Source organism: Podarcis pityusensis (assembly GCF_964106645.2).
Source record: "Podarcis pityusensis genome assembly, chromosome: 2".
Taxonomy (NCBI): domain Eukaryota; kingdom Metazoa; phylum Chordata; class Lepidosauria; order Squamata; family Lacertidae; genus Podarcis; species Podarcis pityusensis.
Window position 1 is genome coordinate 56,507,811 of NC_138029.1, and position 19,749 is coordinate 56,527,559.

Below are 19,749 nucleotides of genomic sequence, written 5' to 3' on the forward strand. Positions count from 1 at the left end.
TCGGTATTTTATTTTATTTATGTAATTTGTTAGTCGTGTTATCTTGCCCAGGGCAACCGAAGAGCTTACAACCAACCAATCAATTGACTGGTCGTTGATTGGAGCATAGTTCGCACCTTCCTCCAAACTTGCCAGCATCCAGACTCCGAATGTGCTTCTCCCAGGCGGTGCCATCCCTTCAGCCTAAAACACTCACAGTTTGTCTACTGAAGGGTGTTGGAAGGGAAGGAGGAATAGGGCCTCCAGCCTCTTTATCCGACCCAGGCCACACCCTTCACTGACCCTGCCTTGCACTCCCAGGTGTTTTGGGCCTGGCTGGAAAGTTTCTTGTTTGTCTGGAGGGAGGCTAGAAAGGGGGATGTATGGAGACTAGCCTATTGTATAACATTTCTTGTTCCACCCACTTTTGGCCCTGGCCACGCCCACCACTGGCATTCGGAGCTCAGAAGATTGAACAGAAGGGAATGTGGACCCAAGGCTGAAAAATGTTTCCCACCACTAGCCTTTGCCTCACAAGTGTGCTGGAATTCCTTCATATCTGTCTCTGGGCTTCTCTTGCAGCAGTGCAGTTCTCCACAAGAATCTCCCCAGTACCTGCACTTTCCAAAGTGCTCATTTCAAAACTGATTTGGGGGGGAGGAGTAGAATCTGGGCCAGGACTTGGCCTCAAAACTTATAAAATGCACACCAGAGTGAGTTTTCCGTGCCAGCCTTGGCGCTGGAAGAAGAATCCATCTGAGTGTACAAATACTTTATTTTCCTCACCATTGAATTCTCATGGCCCCTTTTTGCTATATGGTTGCAGGCCATATTTACATAAAGGCCCCAAACTCTTCCACTGACATCATGTCCAGTTATGCTGGCAACCTTCCAAATCTCCTGTCTCTCTTCACACCTCAGGGCAGCAGGGAAGGACAGTTTTCTTGCAGTACCAATGGCCCTCAGTGACCCTCTATTGTTTCTTAATGGCCCTTGCTTTGCCAGGTTGTTTGGCATAGGCTAGAGCAGGAATTCCTCTCCAGCTTGTATTTCTCTCTTCATGTCCCAATTAGTCAGAATCCTACCATGTACAGTCATACCTTGGATCTCAAACGGCTTGGCTCCCAAACCAACTGGTTTCCGAATGACTGAAACCCGGAAGTGAGTATTCTGATTTTTGAACAATATTTGGAAGCCGAATGTCTGGCATGGCTTCCATGGCTTCCGATAGGCTGCAGGAGCTTCCTGCAGCCAATCATAAGCCGTGCTTTGGTTTTGGAAGTCAAATGGACTTCCGGAACGGATTCCGTTCGACTTCCAAGGTATGGTTGTATTAATTTCTATGGTTTAGGGAGGTTCCCTCCCCAACCTATATAACATCTAGCAAGTGTTGGCAGTTGTTGTTGGAGGAACAATATTCATTCAAAAAGATGGAGTCTTTTGTCCGGGAGCTTAAATGAAGCAACTGTTGCATGTTTAAGGTGCAGTTTCCAGCTTGCTAGTAACACACTAAGGAGAGCACTTGTATGGCAAATGATTCAGATCTGAACCCTACCATGGAAATTCATTTAAGAAACAACCACCCAATAAAAACAGCCAGCAGATAAAGCCACACGATCAGCAATATTTTAAAATGCCTAAAATATCTTGAAAGCCTGGGAGGGTAAACTACGGTAGGTTTTGTGCTGTACCTAAAAGAAAGCAAAGAAGGTGCCAGACAAGTCTCTGGAAAAGGCATCCCATGGAAGGAAACGCAGCTGAAAACATCCTTCTCTGGTTGTCACCCACTTTACTACTAACAAGCAGGAAGGGCTACAGATTATGATTTCATGGTGTGAGCAGGTCCCTGGGTCTGAATAAAAGGCAGTCATCATTTAGATGTCTGCCTAGCAACATTAATGTGTCAAAGGGAGCAGAACCCACACTACACGGAGCAGTTATCCAACAATTCAGCAGCAGGAGAAGGATGTATTATGATCTAGCTGTTATGATCTAGCCCATATACACTAGGACCAAGATAATCTTAACCTGGAGAAGCATGGCAGGTGTCACATGGAGGAGGTTTCATCTTCGTATGATACCCAAAGCACCGTAAGGTAAAACGTGTGGAAGACATTTGGAGAGATAACCTATGTTTATATGCTAATGCCAGCAGTCTCCAAGCCCAGGTGGGCAAGCTGGAGTGTTGGGTGTTAGAGGGGAGCATAAATATACAGTAGGAAGCATAGTAAAATGGAATAAAACATAGTAAAATGGAAAGAAGCAGTGGGACATAGGAAGGGCATTCTGAAGGTGGTGGTGCAAAAAGGGCATAAGAGTCCAAGAAACCAGAAATCCCAATAGGGCCACACTGCTCCACAGAATTGCTGTGGGTGGTGATATAGGACTCTGAAGTCCAAATGGGAAAAAAGAACACACTTCAGCAAAAGAAATACAAGCAGAAACTGGTGCACATCGCTAAAAACAAAAAGAGCAGCGACATGTTTTTTTTAAAAAAATTACATTAGTAGTAAGACTAGGTAGGAGATTGGACCTTTAGATAAGAAGGAAGTCAAAGATATGGTCAAGGGTGAAAATGAGATTACAGAGAAGATGAATGAATTATTCGCATCTGTGGGTCAGAAGATGTAGGTCAGAGCCTTATGCCTGAACTTGCTTTCTTGAGAACAAGAGCAGAGGAGCAGAGGCAAATAGTAATGGCAAGAAATAAAGTGCTAGGCCTTGTTGATAAACAAAAAAACTGACAAATCACTGGGTCTGGGTGGGCTAATTTACTTCCCTGTAGTTCTTCCCCTCGGCCAGGTGTGGGTAGCGGTGCGCCAGCTGAATCTTTGCCTGACATCTATTAGATCAAAACTTCAGGACCTGCTGTGGGCTTAACTTTTGACATTCACTTTGCTTTATCCATTAGGCTTTAGACAAATAGAATTTGGTCTGCTTTCCACTGAAACTGGAAGGGGGGAGAGAATAATTCCTCAACTGCAGCATGGGATTCAAAGATATTTTAGTCATGCCTTTGTTGTGAGAAAGCCACATTTTTACAGGGCTTAAAACCAAAATATTTTGTCCCTGAGTGTCATAGGCAGCTGCCAGACTGTCAGTATTTTGCATTCCACCAAATTCAGGCTGCATAAATAAAGTGGATTTGGTACATTCTCATGACCCTGCGTAGGGAGGTGGGGAGGATCAGGATTTCTGCAGTAAGTAAATATTATGATTATTATGGTATCTCGTTTATGAAGTGACTAAAATTTACTAAGTGCTGTACTGTGATTAAAAAACCAAGGCAACCCCTCTCTTCAGACTTACAGTCTTGTAAGAGTGACACAAAAGGGAAAAGGAATGAGGTTCGAAGAGAAAAGTTATGCAAACTGAGTCAGTATTAATTCTTAAAGTTACATAGTTATTATAATGGCCAGCTTGAATGGAAATAGTTCATGGAGGATAAGAGTTGAGTGGAAGCTGGTCTCTGAGTTGTGCCAGTCGAGTGAACCCCAGCCCTAACTCTTTATCAGCAGCCAGGTGGAGGGGTTGCAGTCAGAAGAGCTTGAGTGCCCCTCAATGTCTTTTTTATTGTTCATTCACAACAATTTGTTCTCATTATGCTATTGGAGTAGTCATACACAATCCTGATTTCAATACCATTCGTGTCTGCAGAGGCTTTGCAGCAGTAATACTGCTTCATTTCCCATCAGTGAATAGCTTGTAACTTCCTGCTGAAATCATATAACTTTTCATGCCACAAATCTTCTGGTGTTTTTGTGTGTAGAAGGGGTTGCTGCTTTTGTTGTGTTATAGTGCTTTTTTCTGGTGGTCACTCAGTGGGACACAGTACTGGCACCTTCCCCCAAAAAACAATCTTGTGAGCGTGCACATGCATGGCTGGGCGGCAGTGCAGGTACAGTGTGGCTTAGCCACTATGAAGGGAAGGGACAGGACAGGTGTCTGACTGTCTTGCTCATCAGGTGGCAGACATTTTGAGGGGCTCCGTGATGCACCCCTGTGAAAAGGGATGGTGGTGGTGGAAGGCAAATCACCATGAATCTGTTAAGCACCGGCACTGTTTTTCCTAGGGGGGAAAAAAGCACTGGTTATAACCCCTCCAGATAGCAATGGTGTAGTAAGCAGTGGAGAAGCATCACAGAACAAAAAAGAAAGCAAAATAAATCTATCATTAATGCTGTGCTATGGGGTTAAAGACACTTGCAATAAAGCAGTCCGTAAAGGCCCTGAGACCAAATTCTAATGCAATGCTTGGTAATTGGGTAAAAGCACAATGGTGAGCTGAAAACCCCTGATTTAATGTCATAGGTAGCCTTAGGGCTCGTCCACACATCGGCTTGTCCTGCCACTTTCCCCCAGGGAAAACCTGCTGTTTACCGCTGAATCAGAGCAAATATAAATCAGGATTGACATTAGCTCTGATTCAGTGGTAACCAGTGGGTTTTCCAGGGAAAGCATTAAGACAAATGGAAATCTGGTCAGACTCATGCTTTCTAGGCACTTAGACAAGTGTTATCTTCCTCATTCTCGCCTCCTGTTATATTGGCAAAATGAACCAAACCTACCTCATAAAGCTGCTGTAGAGGTTGCATGTGAGCACTTAGGGTAAGTGAAATAAAAAGGATAAGTATCATTACTGAGGTCATATGACTTAAATGCTAAATATCTTCAGCAGTTGATTGAGTATTAAAGGAACAGAATTGTTCTCGTGACACTAGGTGACCTTGGGGCAGTCACACTCTCTCAGCCTAACCTACCTCACAAGGTTGTTGCGAGGATAAAACGGAGAAGGGAGTGAACTATGTGCTCCACCCTGAGCTCCTGGGAGGAAAGGTGGAGTATAAATGTAATGATGATAATGGGAAAGTCTGTAGTTTACAGGACAGAATAAACCAAAGTCACTGTGAAAGCTAACATTGACGTCATGTGTATTTCTGTCTTTTTTCACTTTCCTTTTGAAGAGACCCCTTGCCAGAACATGACCGGGATGGGATACAGCAGCCCACATGCATCACAAGATCTTTCATGCTGATATAATAGCCTACAACTGTCTCCTCACACCTGTTTTGCATGTCACTTGACACCTCAGTGAAGCTCTCCCTACTAGAAAAAAATATATATTGATAGTTATATATGGCAAGGAAACTATCAGAAGAACATGGCTATAGCAGGCTAATCCTGTTATGATCCAACCATCCCAGCGGCTGTTATGTCAGGGCTAATGCCAGCATAACGTGAGTGCCATCCTTTGCACCGCCAGTAGCCGCTCCACAGTTTTGAGATGGCAGCCCTGGGCAAAACGTCCTCAGCTGGCCTCATCCCAGAGTCTGTCCCCCCTTCTTGCCATTGGCATGAGTGTCTCCCTCTGGGCCCAATCCATACCACTGCCCAGAAGGAGAGGGCAGGGCACATGAGGGTGCTAGTCCTACTTGTTGATATCACTGCTTGGCTCAGCCCCACTAAAGCCTTGGAGACAACAGTGAATAGGCAGAAACAGCAAGGAGAAGGTGGCTCTGGGTGTCAGCCATGGGCCTCATCAGATGCCCAATTATCTATATCTATCTATGTTGCATCAGAGAGGTTCCCAGGCTCTATTGTGAAAACTCTGCCTTCTATATGACTGGGATATAAATTTATAAACCAGAGAAAGACCCCTTTCTTTCCCAGCGTGTATCCCGCTCTCATTAATAAGTCATCCTTTCTGTTCAATTACGGTATATTTCATTATCAGAAAGAGTTTCCAGAATTATTGTTGTAGCCAATGGAAATCATGGATATAAATAATGTTGGTCTATTCATTTCCGTGTGTCTACTCTGAGTAGGACTGAATGGGATACAAAACAAAGTACTATATCTGATTAACAGTGTGATCCTAGACATATCGGCCTGGAGGTGAGTCACATTGAGCTAAATGGCACATTCCCATTTCTAGAATTACAGCATAAGGGTATTAATAATTCCTTATCCTGTTCCCTTTACTTACCTTGTGAACAAGTAAAATAGTGCAGGAATACACTTCACACCTGCCTGCCTTTATATCCTGGCTTATGTCCAGATGTCCTGGCCTTGTATGTTGTGACATGGCCTGAAAACCACTGACCACGCCTGAGCGTTAAAATAGCTGTGACCTGAATATAAACCATAGCTACTATTTGTGTCAATCAATCCTGATGTCATTGCACGCAGCCCTAGCATGTCATGTAACATATTGCTCATAGTGCTATTCTCGGGTGTGCATGCACAAGCGGCGTTTGTAGTCTCCTGCACTCAGGAATATCATGTTTCTCAGAGGCCACATTCAAATCGTCGGCAGGCAGATAATGTTACACAGTTCTCAGAACATCCCAACTGTCTGTGGAATTGAAAGTTGTATATAAGCCACTTTCCACCAGAACAAGTTTCCAAATATTTGAAGGAAATTTGTATTTTGATTATTTATATGGTCCATAAAACTTCTCTGTTTTAAAGGCCTGGTTATAAGTTCGGTGGCTTCTTATTTTATTGTCAATAATCCAAGGGTGCTTCCAAGCAGAGTGACTTCTTTATGGTTCATTATGGGGGTTTTCACAGGGCTCCACACAACATCATTATCTTTTTGAAAGTACCCCATGCCAACCTCTCCTTCCAGTCACTTATTTTCTCCTAACACAGATAGTTCAACTTTTATGAAAGATCTGAAACAGCACCAGAAAAGAATCTGGTTGTGAAGTTGTGTGTTCTTTTTTGCACTTTTATCCCTCAGGTTTTGGTGGGTGTGGTTTTGACAGTGACATTCTTTTTCTTCTTCTTTTTCCCCCTTGTACGCCACTTTTTATTGAACATGAGCGGAATTACTAAACCATACCCGACTGGTATGACTCACAATACCATAAGGCTGACTAGAATTCTCTTTTTTAAAATAAAATAAAATTATTTTTACATAAAGTTATACACAATAACCATATCCAGTGGTTGTTTTTTTCTGGGGGGTACGCAGGGGTACGCAGACCCCTAAACATTTTGTGAATCTTTTTACTTTTGCCCATTTACTGTATTTATTTTTTCTAATGTCAACTATAAAATGGTGATTTTCTTGAGTCAAAATGAGAGTACCCCTAAACATTTTTTTAAGAAAAAACCCACTGACCATATCCATTTCAAAACATAAAAATAAAAAGGTTCCTTTGATCCTTCAGACCTCTTCCCCTCCCTCCATGGGTTCCATTTCTAAAGATTTGTTCCTTTCCCCCTGAATCTTTTTACCGTTTTATATTTATTATGCAATCATAGTAACCAAAGTTCATTTCACTTTCCAAGTTTCACTGTATTCCTGCCAATGATTTCAGCTGGCTGTAGTAGTCTTTTACATATACTAAAAAGTCATTCCAATCTTTTAAAAATACTTGGTCTTCCTGGTTTCTGATCTTCCCCATCAGTCTTGCCACTTCTGCATATTCCATCAGTTTGGTCTGCCATTTGACAGTGACATTCTTGCAAGGCTGCCCGGCAGCTATAATCTGTAAGGCATGCAAACAGGCCAAGTCCCTCTCCCCCTCCCACCTTCGGTTTCCCCTGCCCCCAACGGACACTCAACATTCTGCAGCTCCCAGTGACCACTGAACATGATCAGTCCTCACTGGGCAGCTTTTTTTGGGGGGGGGGTGCCCACTCTTGGTTGTTATTGGTTTCTAAAAAAACCAAAACACTTCTGTGAACATGCTATCCTTTCATTTCTTAGAAGTCCCATTGGACTCCATTTCTGCTGGCATCTACCATCCTGAGCCTGAGGTCTTCTGGGAGGAACAGGGCTCCCAGAGAAACTCAGCATCACCAGCAATCCTAAAGAGCCCACTGTTCCTGCAGTGTCTTCTGACCAGAGGACCGACACGTTGCCTGGGCTTGTTAATAGCAGGGCCATGGGAGTAGAGCACATGACAAGTTATCCAGGATCTTCAGGGCCACCAGCAAGGTGCACAGCTAGCTGCTGGACGCTTCCATTTACATGAGACTACTCAAGAGGAAGGGACGTGGGTGGCGCTGTGGGTTAAACCACAGAGCCTAGGACTTGCCAATCAGAAGGTCGGCGGTTCAAATCCCTGCGACGGGGTGAGCTCCTGTTGCTCGGTCCCTGCTCCTGCCCACCTAGCAGTTCGAAAGCACCTCAAAGTGCAAGTAGATAAATAGGTACTGCTCCGGTGGCAAGGTAAATGGCGTTTCCGTGTGCTGCTCTGGTTTGCCAGAAGTGGCTTAGTCATGCTGGCCACGTGACCCGGAAGCTGTACGCCGGCTCCCTTGGCCAATAAAATGAGATGAGCGCCGCAACCCCAGAGTTGGTCACGACTGGACCTAATGGTCAGCGGTCCCTTTACCTTTACCTTACTCAAGAGGAGGGAGGAACCCATGCACGTAGTCACCTAGATCACAGTGGTTGCAGTGGTGTGAAACACCACAATGCTGAGGTGGGGTAGTTATGGGAATCGAAGCAAGGTGCTGTGGCGGGTGTATCCCAATAGCTTCTTGGGTATACTGGGTCCTGATGTTGGGCCCAGTGGGCATTGACTGCATTTTCTGTTAAAGGGAATGACAGAGGTGCCTCTGAGCTATAAAAGGAATATCCTTGGGAGTCATGTTGGCAGATTATAACAACACCAACTGGATTGGGAATAGTACAGCATAGACAGTTGAATGATTCACTACTCCTTCGCCAATGTTTACTTACCCACTTCACACATTGAGGCAGGCTTCAGAGTCACTAGAGATTGAGATTTATTGCACAAGAGAAACACTTGTAGATGTAAATAAAACATGAAATACATTCCAATAATTTGTTGAAAGGTGTATGTTTCTGCAAATCCACCCAGAGTGGCTGGGGCAACCCAGCCAGATGGATGGGGTATAAACAATAAAATTATTATTATTATTATTATTATTCACCTCAGTAATATCCTTCTTACACCCACAAACATCACCTTCTAGCAGTGTTGTTTGTGAACTGTTGCCACACAGAGATACGCCATGTTCACTGAAATGTGAGTTCAGCATCTAAAAATACCGCAGATCTTTATAGTCCAATGCTTGGGACACTCACCATGCAAGCATTTACTAAGGAAACAGAAAGGCAACAGCATGTTTCCATGGGAACATTACATTAAAATGAATCAGTAGTATCAGGTTCACAGGGCATGAAACAGAAGGCCTGAGAAATGATAATTAGAACAAAAACCAACAGACGATTTGTTGACCCTTGAGTACTGAAACAGCTTGGTCCTAATCAATATGTTTGCTACACTTGGATAATCCTTTGTATATTCTACCAACTCCCTCTCTTTCTTATATTATGTTATAGAATCATATATAAAATAAAGGGGAGTTCTGTATGGATTTTTCATACAGCTTGGTGTACAACCCAGCAAAAGATATTATGTTCCATGTTTGGATCTAGTAACCACGAGGTCATGAGAGGGACCCATGGAAGGTTCCCCATGAGGCAATATAGTGCTTTGTCTGAAAAAAATATTCATCACCCCTTAAACGGCCCAGGACCACAAGACCTCAAGGGTTGCCTCTCCTCATATGAACCAATCTAGACCCTGCAATCATCATCTGAGGCCCTTTTTTGGTTGCCTTCTCCACAAGAAGTCCAGAAGGTAACAATACTGTATGAGAATGGGCCTTTTCTGTAGTAGGTCCTTATTTGTGGAATGCACTCCCCAAATAGGCCTGCCTGGTGCTTTCATTACATATCTTTAGGCGCAAGGTGAAAACGTTTCTCTATAATGGGGGTACAGGACTTATTCCGCAACCCAGCTCGTCGGGGTGCCACTCCCCGTGGGTCCCTCCAGTCAGCAAAAAAGGAGTCTCCAGCCAAGTTACAGAAGCTAATCAGCGGTCAGTAGACCTGGTCATTATTTGTTGCAACAAAGGTTCAAGTGCAAAAAGAGAAAGAACCAAGAGCATGGGGCTGCGCAGACTTCTGAAACTTTCCCAGATTTCCCATAACACACCACTCACATCACCATCAAAACGTCATGAAAGAGGAGTGGTTGGCATGCAGAAACAAGAAACTGTCACCCACCCCAGTCAATCATTCCGGTTCCCAATGCCTTTTAACCACCCTCTTCCCCAAAGAACAAGAAAAGTATTTACACATCCCCCTAGCTGCAAGGCTTTCCTGCGCTTCTTCTCTGAAAGTACAGTATCAGGATTCAATCCACCATCCTGATGGGTTTTTTGGCTGCTTAAACAAATCTATGTATGGCCTTTTAAATGTGCCTTTGCCAGGGGGGTTATTGGTTTGTTCTTGTTTTTATTTTACTATGTATTTTGTTTTCTTATTTTGTATTTTCTGTTGTGAACTGTCCTGTGATCTTCGGATGAAGGGAGGAAGAAGAAGAAGAAGAAGAAGAAGAAGAAGAAGAAGAAGAAGACTGTATAGCGCACACTCTACTTTCACATTTCCTTCATTTAACTTCAGGGTTAGGCACCTCCATTCACAGCTATGCTGGGGGGGGCATCAAAACACTGGTTGTGGTGTGTGAGGGTTGCTTCTGACACAATTCAGTGGGGGGCAGGGAACTCTTTTACTTGAACCACTAAAAGCTTGAATTAGTTCATTCTCTTCTGCTGAGCACCAGCTCTCACCACGAGGGGGCAATAAAGACATAGACTGAGAGGGCAAGCTCCTCCTTTATGTTCACATCATGGTTGCCAACCATAGATGTTTTTATTTTCTCTGTCGGCTTCCATGAAACTGACCTTCTGGACTTTAACTGGCTCAACCCACTGCTGGGTAGAGTAGTGTGGAGAAAGTGGCTAGAGAGTAGTTTCTCTCCCTCTCCCTTCACCCTATGGCATCCCAGTGTGTGAGTTTGTTGTCCTGCTGGCAATAATGAGAGAGAGGAAGAACTAGCAGGTCTATAAGCTGCAAGGACCTCCAGTGGCAAGGCCATGAGATGGATGACATCTCTCTTTTTTAAAAAACATATTTTTTATTAACAGGCCAATCCAATCACATTATTTCCAAATCATATTACTTCCAAATTATACAGCCAGATTTTTAAATTTTGTTGGGGGTACCCTTACATCAAGCTCCGAACGAGAATCAAAACATCACTTCTGTTACTGCTTTTATCAAACGGTTCTATCCAGATCTGTCCAGATAGTCTCTTTATTACTTCTTCATCTTCTTGTTGTTATCATGTATTCCTTTCTTTGCAATCTCTGATAGTCTTCACAAGCAGGTTAGGAACAAACAACATCTGCGTGGGTTTTGCACACTCCAAAAGTCATATCTCATAAGGACAGCCGCCATTCCTCCCCTTCTTCAAAAATTTATCCTCGGTCTGTCCTACTAATTTTCCCAAGCTTGCCACGTATATCACAAAGGGGCTCTGCCAGGTTATCAGATTCAATCCATCATTTACATTCCAATGACCCTGGTCCTCCTCCCCTCGTCTTTCTTCGACAAGCCTGTCTTAGCAAGACGCCATTAAAAACTGCGTCATAGAATTTTTCCTCCGCACTCCATATTTACCAGTCCTCTCTTCAATCAATAATTCACTCCACACAGCTCTTAAATTCTTGCTTGCGATTAGTAAAAGGCGACGATTCGTCTCTCTGGGGTGGAGGTTTATAAATACTCACATGAGGCAAAGAAAATAAAAGTTTTTTCCTCCACCCCCCCTCTTTTTTCGCTCTGCACATACCAGTCTCATAATGGTGGACATCGCTTGATTTATTTGTCTCCTCCTGTCACTCCAAACACAGAGATGCATTAATCTCCAGCCTTATCTTTCGAACTTTGCTTGATGTAAGTGCTTCAGCTTCATTCCAATTATATATTTCCAATTATATTTTCGAGCTGAAGCGAACCAGGGCGCTGATTGGAGACAGCGTCAGGAAGCACCAAACCCATCGAGGGCTGATGCCAAATGTCCTGCACTCCCTTCTTTCGAATCCGGGGGTGCATTATGGACGTCGCTGGCAAGGCTGTCCCTCTCATCTCCTGGGGGGGGTAGGAAGACTGCATACTTCCCATAGCAGCCTCTTTATTACCTCGTGTGGGTCGGAGAGATGTTATTGTCGGCCATCTTCCAATGCGCCACCTGGTGGCCCCCCCGATGGATGACGTCTCTCAGCCTTGGTGGATGGGGCAGCGTAAAACCCAGGCCACCCTGGAAATAACTGTAGTGAGTATTGTGGGAGAGGCTTCCTCTCTGCTAACCGTCATGAAAAGAGATGCACAGGTCAAACACCCACAGCTTTAAATGAATGGCAGAGATGATGAGCACACATTGCAGAGGGCAACAGCACCTATCCCCCCCCCCAAGGGTGGTCCTGTGGGATGGTCACAGCTGGAATATATGCTCCAGTGTGATCTTGGCTTCTGGTTCCCAGGCCTTCATGCTAGCGACAGCAGCCCAAGTCCATATGAACATACATACATAACACCGCATACTTGGGCATGCCGCACTAAGGACTTTCTGCATTAGGTGCCAACTGGCTATTAGGTGCAGGGTGTTTGTGACACAATATAGCAGAAAGGTGTGATATAGCTTCCAAACAAACAAAACAAATATTTAGAGTACCTGGCCCCCCACTCTTCAACTAAAAAGGCTCCCAAAGCAGCCTACATACAGTCAAAATCTATGCTGCCTTAGGGGTCAGCACTCCTATGCTTTTTATCAGCTTTCTCGTGTCACATGTATGGTGTCTAGAAGAAAAAGAAAATTAAAGGCATTATCGTTTATCAGCAATGTTCACACACACCATTTATAATAAGCATTTTTTACCAGAGCCCTTGGCCGGTGTCATTGCAACTATATATTTTTGCAAGGCAGGGGTGCAGTGATTTCCACTGTTAGGAACGACAGCTGCATTAGTGGATTCCTAGTCTTCATTACACCCTCTCTGCCCCTCCCCCAACCCTGCTTTACCCACCATTATCACCAGAGGAACTGCACATATTTGTGGGCCTCTCTTAGCTAGACTTGTCACAAAATGCCCCCTTCTTTTCTTGTGCTGTAATGCTCTGATTCTTGATTCTGACCACAGAGCACCCCATAGGTCTATGACTTCTTTCCAACTTCCTTAGTCCCCTAATCTTGCTCTCTTTCAGTTATGAGGAAAGCAGGAAAGCCAGTGGGTTGAATGTGAACTCTTCCCCTTTCTGATTCTTTCTCTCACTCTCCTCCCCACCAGCTAAGCTGGATCCTTCAAGCTCTGCCCCACATCTCCAGATAAGGTCACCCCCCATCTTCAGCCTTCTCCCTTCCTATAACTACATGCTGATCTGGGCAATGTGAGTGGGTGGCCTGCATAAGGTCTTATTAAACTTTTTTACTCTCTATATTTTTGGAAGGGCATGCTAAACCTCAAAAGCCACTTTTTATGCTTAAACTGTTTTATCTTCCATAAATAAGCAAGCACATTGATATGGGTTTCTTACTGATCAGTGCTAAATCACCCAAAGTTAGGAAAGTCATCACTATCAAGGCTGGCCCTAGAACAGCAGTGGGTCTCATAATGGCCTGCCACTCCTCCTCATTTGGCCTGCGAGCCTGTTTTGACCAAGCTACACCCTCCTGCCCCCCACAACTGAGCCAAAAGGGTGGGGGGTTGCAGACACCAACCACCAGCTGATTAGTGGCACCCACAAAGTTGCACACACCTTGTTTGGAAAGTGTTGATGACCAGCTGATCGTTGAGGCGTGCAAAAGTGCTGGGCACAAGGCTTTGCAAACACCCAAGATCACCTGATCCTTAGCGCCTGCAAAGCTCCGCACTTGCATGCTCAGTATACAAAGTAATCACTGAAGCTTGCAAAGCATTGTGCCCTGAGCCATACAATTCAATTTCAAACCATGTGAGCAAAAACAAGTCATTGCGACTTCAGGTGATTGACAGGTAGAGGGCCCCACCCACCTGTCAAACTTGGCCTGTGGGACATGGGGTGGAGTAGATAAAGATGTGGCTTGCTGGTAGGATCCAGTTTTCCCTCCCTGCTCTATAATGAAGTACCAGGAGACACGTGCCTCATGCAGTGGGCAGAGACAATGGCATTCTGGAGAATGTCACAGGGAACCACCTGATGAGCAATGACCCATCACCAAACTATAGGTCCTCCTTGCCAAATCACAGCATCACATCATCAACATCTCATGGTAAACTGTATCAAAGGTCACAGTAAAGATGGAAGAGGATTAAGAGGGTGCAGTGCCTCTTATCAGACTCTAGGTGGAGATAATCAGTCTGGGCCATAAACACAGTCAGTGCCATAGCCAGACTATGAAAACCAGATTGGGATGGGCTTGAATTGCTAATGCTAATGTGCGCATTAGTTTTGAGAGGAAAGGTAATCATCACGGTTAGCTAGGCTTGAGGTAAGACTGGAATCCAGGGAAGTAGGCTGAAGCAGAGGGATGAAGGACAGGGAAGGCATGAGCTGAAGGCAAGATCAAACAGCTCTGAGGAGGGAACAAATACCCTATTTGTTCCCTCCGCAAATCCTCTATCACTCCCTCTTGTTAGCATATTCAGGTGGTGAGAAAATGAGCCAAGCACAGCCTCTTGAGAAACAAGGGGGGGGGGTAACAATAGCACTGTAGTTTCAGAAATATAAAACAAAAACAAAACACCAAACCCCAAGAGGGCACCCTGCAAAAAGAAAAGAAAAAGAAACCAACCCAATGAGGGCTGGGGACTGACCATATTCAATAGCTACAGAATGTGGAGTTTGGGTTAGAGAATAAAAATTACTGACTTGGGTGGTGGAGGTAAAATGGAATGGCTTCTGTCAGTGGGCTTGGCTGGCTGGCTGGCTGGCTGGGGCCCTGAACAGCAACACTCCTGCGAGGGGATGAGAATATATTGCAGTATCTTGTTAAAGTTCTCCTTTGTCCTGAAATAATGCTAACAGAATGTCCATCCATTGGTGATTACATATATATCCCAACTAGCTAGTAAACCAGTAGCCCTTCAGGGCTTTAAAAGGAAAAGTCAGATAGATTTTGCTGCTTTGAAGGCATTTGCAAAACAGGGCCAGTTGAGGCTTTTACCCACAACCAGCTAGATTATTGGAAGGGGGGGGTATTTCTAGGTGTTGACCTCTGAAGTGTTGCCTCTGTTGTGTCTCAATGACTTTTACTGTCACGTGTGAGTTGTCCTTGATCCTGTCCCACTTTTCTGACAGCCACACCCCCTGGCTATGCCATCTTCATGTAACAACAAGCTTACTTCTGTTATGCCACAAATACTAATAGCTGAGGTTACCAATACTGTAGGACACTGCTCTGTCATTGCAGCACATTGGTTTAAAAGTAGCATTAATGCTACAATTCTTACATCCTATTTTTGCTTATTGGCACAGGCATAGCTGTCAACTTTTCCCTTTTCTTGCGAGGAATCCTATTCGGAATAAGGGAATTTCCCTTTAAAAAAGGGAAAAGTTGACAGCTATGGGCCCAGGGGTCCATAGGAGTAGGCTGAGAGGTAGCAGTACCAGTAAGCATGATTTAGGTTGCTCAGTCTAGGAAGCATCTTAAACGAAGTACTGTACTGGATATTTGGCAGTAGAGGTTGCAGTGGTGGACAACAAGAGGCAGATATGAGTAATCACAATATAAGTGCATGGTATCATATAGACAACGAGTAGAACAATCAAGCAGTAAAACTGAAAAGGAGCAGAACTATCAAACAGCACCATTAAGAGTGCAAGCACACAAGCAGTTATTCAACATTACAATTAAAATGTTCAGAAATGGGAGTTGCTTTGGGATTCAGTCATGAGTCATTAAGTAATTAACAGTGATAATTTAGAGGCCTGAATATCAAATCAAAATCTTGATTAGTTTAAATGGCAGGTGAGGCAAAGGGATGTATTTTCTTTCGCTAAAAAAATTAATAAAGCATTTTTTATATATGGCAAGCCTTCAGAAATTCCTGATGTGAAACAGGTAAGTGATAGTTTTACTGAGTCAATGTTTGAACATCAGTAACAATTACGGTACTTAGTATTTCTTAGGAAAAAGCAATATAGATTCAGTTCTGAGCATATTAGAATATGCATTAGATTCATGGCACAAAATGAGTCCTGAAATTGGCCCATGTTGGAAAGCCTAAGAAGTGAGAGCAGACCCGTGTATGCAGGTGTAACATTTGTGACATCAGCTCTTACCCAGCTTTTAAGTGGGTTACGAAATTCTGCCCCAGCTTCAGTTTCTGATAACACTGGAAAGCAAGTTTCCCCAAAATGTTTGTTGTAAGCTATTGTCATATGTGCTGTTCATAGAATTTCATATCATAGAAATGATTGTTCAGATTAGCATGAGGAATCATCTCACCTTCTTATGTCAATGCTTTTTTGTTAGGCTGTTACAGCACACATCCTAACTGGTTGTCATACTACAGTTATGTCTTTGTATGAAATATCTAGTGGTAGCACATTAAGACTGGCAGTATTTTTAAATACAGAGTAGTTGCTTTTAAAAATCTGTTTATGTGGCTCATTACATATATTGTTAAATCCTTGCCCATTTATGAATTCAGCACAAATGCGTTCATTCCTTACCTTTAAAGTTCTCAGTGACTTTGCACCATGCTATTTTTCATAGTTTCCATTTCGTCCTTACCTTTGACCTTCACTCCTCCATATTTATGCAATACTTTTCCTGTTACTTTTGCCTCTCCATTCCCTCTTCTGTCTCCTCCCTTGGTTGTCTCCACCAGAGTCCAAAGTGAGCTTTCAGGCCTGCCCTACTGGAAAGCAGCCAACTCAAGAGGCAAACATGAGGAGGGTGTGTGTCAGGGAGTAGTGGTGAGGTGTTTGAAGACAGAGCTGTATGAGCCATCTCACCTGTCCTGTATCCTCTAAGGCTAAGCTAGCCTGCTGCCCTCAGGTGTAGCAGAGGGCATTTATCTCACTGCCAGAGTTGATGTAAAATCCCAGTTTTCATACATGGATTGGTGGTGGGGAATGGTGGGGAGCCACCAGCTTGTCCTTTGCCTCAGGCAGCAAAATGTATCAGCGCTGGCTTGTTCAGTTTGCACTTCTCATGACTGGCATTGTGTCATGAGCAGTAATAGAATAGACAATTATCACTTTAGTCAAGCTAATTTGCACAGCATAATTCCGTAGGCCGAAATGAATGGTTAAAAGTGGAATGCTCATAAGAGACTCAAGAGTTTCTGTTGGTCAGGCTTATCAGTGACGTGCATACAGAAGGAAAACTAGAGCATCAATACAATAGTGAGGCTGTTAATGCCTAAACTTTAATCTACCAGAGGACACCTTGTTGGAAACAAACTTTTTTTTGTCCAAATGGCACTATATGAGCAGGAACAAAAATTCCCCAAATATTACACACATATACTTAGTACTGTATTGTTAATCATGCCTCACTTCCCCAAGCACTGAGAAGTACAGGGATTAGTTTTGCTGGACAAGAAAGAAATGGAGACTTGGGATCTCTACAGATGTACCTTCTTATGTACAGCAGATATAATTTGAATGCACACATTCCCTGCTCAGTACATATTTATTTATTAAACTTATTAGATGCTTGTCACCCAAAGAGTCTCCAAGCAACTTACACTGAATACACACACACACACACACACACACACACACACACACCCAACCATGGGGGGGAAGGTGAGGATCTTATATTCCATACAACATATGGGGGAGGGGAAACCAAACCGCTTAACAGTAATAAAAAAATTACAAACAATAAACAAAACAATACAGTGGTACCTTGGGTTAAGTACTTAATTCGTTCCGGAGGTCCGTTCTTAACCTGAAACTGTTCTTAACCTGAAGCACCACTTTAGCTAATGGGGCCTCCTGCTGCTGCCATGCCACCGGAGCACGATTTCTGTTCTCATCCTGAAGCAAAATTCTTAACCCGAGGTACTATTTCTGGGTTAGCGGAGTCTGTAACCTGAAGCGTATGTAACCCGAGGTACCACTCTACTCCCAATAACAACATTGACACTCCCTCCCTAGCCCCAAAATCATTCACATCAACCTGGCACTTAAAAAATAAATCAATCCCATTTTTGCCTTATCTCTGTAACAGCACATAACCTGAGAACAGTGGATCATACCAGGACCAGATCAGGATGTGTGTCCCTCTAGCCCAGCATTCTGTTTGTACAGTACCCAGCCAGAAATCAATGGGAAGCCCATAGCAGGACCTGAGTTTCCAGCAACTGATATTCAGAGGTATACCACCTCCAGCAGTGGAAGGAGGAAGCACAGCTTTACTGTATCCAGAAACCAATTTTCCAGCTAATTTCACCTGCATGTGAGTTGGCAGCATTCCCCACCCACCCAAAGATGCCAGCACAGCTACAGGAAGGCATTTCACCATTTGGTCAGTGTTGAAAACATTCCCCACTCCCAGCCCTACCTACAATAGTTACCTAGGATTATTCTCACTTGCAGCTTAGTGGGCAAGCTGTCATCTAAATAAGCTATGATATGTGAATATGGTTGACTCAAGATGCTGCAGAATTATCTGAACATTTACGTCACTCATAGTCGTGGAAGGACTGGACAAGAAACATTTTATTTGTACAGGGTTGTCTCAAGATACATCAGATCAAGCCTGACAAAACTCAGATACTAGTTTGAACTTTATTCACAATTTTCCCCAAGTAAGTCATCTGATTCATGGTAACTACTATTCTTCTGTTTCATCAATTGGATGTAATTACTTCAAATGTAATTACTTTTCTTTTCTGCTGGTTTTTCCCATGCTGCATTACACACCGAGAATTGCTATCACATTTTCTTTTGCAATTGAGACAAATGGGACTGCTAAGTTAAATCCATGCGCAGAAGATCACAGCCATACCCTATGATATTTGGGGGGACCTGCCTTCATCTCCCTCATGGGATATAAGCTTGCCAGCCTTATTTTTTTCTGAGCAAAGGCTCTGTGCCTTCAATTAGTAGTATGATGGGCATCTGTCAATAGAAGAAACTTTCTCTCCATCACTGCATCACTATACGGAGGGAAATATTCATTTATTGATTTCTGCATCTTAAAAAGACTTCTGTTTATAAAAAGTGGCAACCATACAGCATGGATGTTTGAAAACCTCCCGGCAGAATCTAAAACAGGCAGCATCGAACTTGTGTAATAGTGCAAACATTCATTGGTTTTTTTTTAAAGACACACAGTTAAGTAAAGGGTGATCCTATGCCTGTCATCCCAATAGCATTTCAGTAATGGAAATGCCTCTCTCTGAAGGTTAAACTGGTGCCAACACTGCATAACTTTAAGGGCCAGCCGAAAATCTGTTTGTACAACCCTTTTAAGCTAACCCATTGAATAAACAGACATGTTTAACCTTTACATTTTGTATGATTTTTACTTGTCTTTATACTTGCAACCCCCCTGAGATTTTGGACAAAAGGTAGTACAGTATGTAAGTCTGATAGATACAGATAAACACAGTACCATATCAACTTGAAGATACGTAGTAGCTTAAATTGGTGGCTAAAGTTTAACACCAGCAAGAAGGGATATTCTGTGTCCTATGATGCCAATTACACTTGTAAACTGTGATTGTATCTAATCTGTGAGCTGGATTGCAAGCCGTGTGTGTGTGTGTGTGTGTGTGTGTGTGTGTCTGTCAGTGAGCCGAATATATTTGAGCAAAAGAAAGCTGTATAATTCTGTAGTAGCAAGATAGGACGGCAGAGGTTGCAATGCACAGAGGTGCAATCTTATGGAAGTCTACTTTCAGTTAGAAGGGACGCGGGTGGCGCTGTGGGTAAAA

The 19,749-nt window shown here is 43.5% G+C and overlaps 1 long non-coding RNA gene across 2 annotated transcripts; it reads right to left on the bottom strand.

The window, feature by feature from the left end:
* Positions 1 to 3,016: 3,016 nt before the first annotated feature.
* On the bottom strand, positions 3,017 to 16,591 carry LOC308472293. Of its 2 annotated transcripts, none has more exons than XR_013983410.1 (3): positions 16,529 to 16,591; positions 14,723 to 14,808; positions 3,017 to 4,048 (listed from the first exon to the last, which is right to left on the bottom strand). It is a non-coding gene; the product is annotated as an uncharacterized lncRNA (long non-coding RNA). The 2 variants fall into 2 exon arrangements; XR_013983411.1 differs by having other exon boundaries at positions 14,723 to 14,860; positions 16,529 to 16,584.
* Positions 16,592 to 19,749: the final 3,158 nt, after the last annotated feature.